This window comes from Arachis ipaensis, chromosome B03 (genome assembly GCF_000816755.2).
Source record: "Arachis ipaensis cultivar K30076 chromosome B03, Araip1.1, whole genome shotgun sequence".
Taxonomy (NCBI): domain Eukaryota; kingdom Viridiplantae; phylum Streptophyta; class Magnoliopsida; order Fabales; family Fabaceae; genus Arachis; species Arachis ipaensis.
In genome coordinates, this window is record NC_029787.2 from 127,222,326 (window position 1) to 127,225,079 (window position 2,754).

The 2,754-nt window shown below is 41.8% G+C and overlaps 1 long non-coding RNA gene across 1 annotated transcript; it reads right to left on the bottom strand.

Annotated features, from left to right (window-relative positions):
• Positions 1,352-1,686, bottom strand: LOC110269839. Its single transcript, XR_002358595.1, has 2 exons — positions 1,654-1,686; positions 1,352-1,571 (listed from the first exon to the last, which is right to left on the bottom strand). It is a non-coding gene; the product is annotated as an uncharacterized LOC110269839 (long non-coding RNA).

Consider the following 2,754-nt stretch of genomic DNA (forward strand, 5'->3'; position numbering starts at 1 on the left):
CTTCTCGACCGCCACGGGAGTTCCGACTTCTTAGAGAAGATTCTAGTTTTAAGAGTTTTTCCTCTAACTCTTTTCGTCGCTCTATCTCTTCCCTGAGATTTCGCTCCTCCTCTCGTTGTCGTTCTAACTCCTGTTCCAACTGTTCCAAACGACCTTGGTGGCCATGGACCAGCCCTATTAGCTCGGTTGCGTGGGGTGGCCCTTCCTTTCCTGACTTCGTCCATCCGAAGAGTTTACCTTTGGATTTTTAAACCCAGAGGTGCCTTCTCGATGTTGATCGCCGGCCTCTGGGTGAGGAGTTGGGTTCGCGTCGTTGTTTCCGGTGTCCAGGTTTTTCTACTCGGAATCAGACGCCGTATGACCATCTTCCGGTGATTTGTCCGTCATAACTGGTTGATCTCTCGGGTCCCCGGCAATTGCGCCAATGTTACGATGGGTAACCGGAGATTATTGGGTTGGACTCGCTGGGTTGGCCCAATCGTCTATGGAGGGAAGCCTTCGGGCGGATTCGCGTCTTCAGGGCCTCCGTCTGACTTGTGAATACGAGTGAAGGGGGTGATACCTGCAAAGACACTCCGATGCCTAAGTCAGCAAGGGCATAAGTAGGTCTAGAGAGTATTGGGGCTTAGAGATACCTGAGGAGTGTCAATGTATTTATAGTGGTGATCCAATAACCACCGTTGAAGTAGTTCTACCTTTTAAGGTGGATAACCGTCCTTTTATCTTAGGAAAGTTGGGATATGGCTCCTGGAAGTGGGTTGGGAGATCTTAGGGGCAGTTACTCATTTGAGTGAGTGTTTATCTGCCAGCTAATCTTCGTCCCTGACTTCTTTAGAGCAAGTCATAGTGAGAACCGACTTCTTTAGGGGAAGATCGGTGTGGGGTGAGGCTCAATCCTTTGGACTGGGTCTTTTCGTTTAGACCTGGGCCTTAGTGTTGGGCCAGGGTATGAACAGTGTCCATCTCAAAAATTGGCACCAAGTGCACAGGCGAGATTTTGTTTATTGTCGTTGGTAAAAGGAACGCCATCTGTATATAGAGGATGAAAATCCTCTTGAACATTAGGCGATCCTCTTCGTTACCAACGCCAATATCCATCATCTCATCTGTAAGACTTTTGAGGGTCTTACCCTGGAATCTTCTAAAAATTTCTTTGTCGTCCTCAGAAAGTTTCTTATAATTGACTTTCTGAGGAAATAGATCTGCTACAAAAAGAAAAACAACAAAGTATGAATATCAGTTCAAATACACCCAAGCATCAACTAAAATACACCCAAGCGTCAGTTAATATACACCTATAATTTTTAGCGAGTTACCTGTTGCGTTGATGCCAAGCGCATCACCTATTTTTTTGGTGTTATTTTAAAAGAACCGTATCCGGTTTCCAGTCTGTTCTCCCCTAATTTGAAGTTGTTAGCCAGCTCCCTTAACACTTGGTGATGCACCCTTAGTGGTGGGATGTGCATCAAGCCACCGAATCCCAAATCCCTCACAATCGTTTTCTTCTCCTCACTCATGTTTCTGAATTTATCATTTAACAAATGTGTTGCACACTTAAGGTCTTTTGTTTGCTGTAAACAAAAATAAAACTATAGTCAGATATGTTTCTATTATATAAAACTGATTTCATCTAAGACATATATTTGTTCTTACATTTCTTCCAGGTTGGTTTCTCGCTGCCATTTTTTCTGAAATGAAAAATACACCCAAAGTTATCAGTAGTCAGATACACCCATAGATATCAGTAAGATACACCCATAGATATGATTCAGATACACCCATATATATCAGTCAGATATCACTCAAACATGCATCAATATACAAGGTCAAGCAATATACACCCATGGACAAGCAAATATAAGAACAGTTGCAACTGCTGACTATTACAGTATATCAGTTCAGAAATATACACCCAACAATTTGTGCCATATACACCCAACAAATTACCTCATATACACTCACCAAACTACGGAATATACCCCCAAAAATCAGTTACCAGAAGAACTAGAACAACAAGAACAGTAACCCCTAGAAGAACTAAGAAGAATAGTGTAACATAGAACCAAGAATAACAGTAAAACCTAGAACAAGTAGAACATCATAAACTGTAAAATGAGACGTAGAGCAAGAAGAACAGTAAAACGTAAAACAACGTAGAAGAACAGTAAAACCTAGTTCTTCAATTTCGAAATGTGGAAAATATACAGGAATGGTAATGTAACGTACCTTGAGTATGATAGCTTTGTTTTCTCTGGAGATTCTTGATCGAGAGTTTTATGTTGTGTTGATGGAATTTTCGAATATTAGCGACGAGTTGTATATTTTCAGTATCGAATGATGCTCGAAAATGGAACGTTTGCTTTTTCTCTGAATGGCTTTGAGAAGTGGAAGAAGTGGAAGAGTCTGCCATTAAGGGTGCGGTTTACGCGAAGCGTACCGTTTGAATGGAGCGCGTGAATGTTACGCCCCATTCAATACTCTTCTCTGCGCGTGTGGATTGTTTGTGGATTGGGAGCTTGGATAACTTGTAAGGCCTTTTTGCTTGTGTGTGTAGCGGGCTCGTTATAATGTTCACGACAATAAAGAAAAAGTTTACAATGTTGGAGTAGGAAATAGGAATATTAAGAAAATGATTTCTGTACGTCACGATGCACGTAAATTATGGTAGGCTTCATGGCTGGGCTTCCTCATGAGGCTACAGACTTATCAAGTGTTAAGAATGGCCCTAAACGCATTACACATGAGCTAATATAT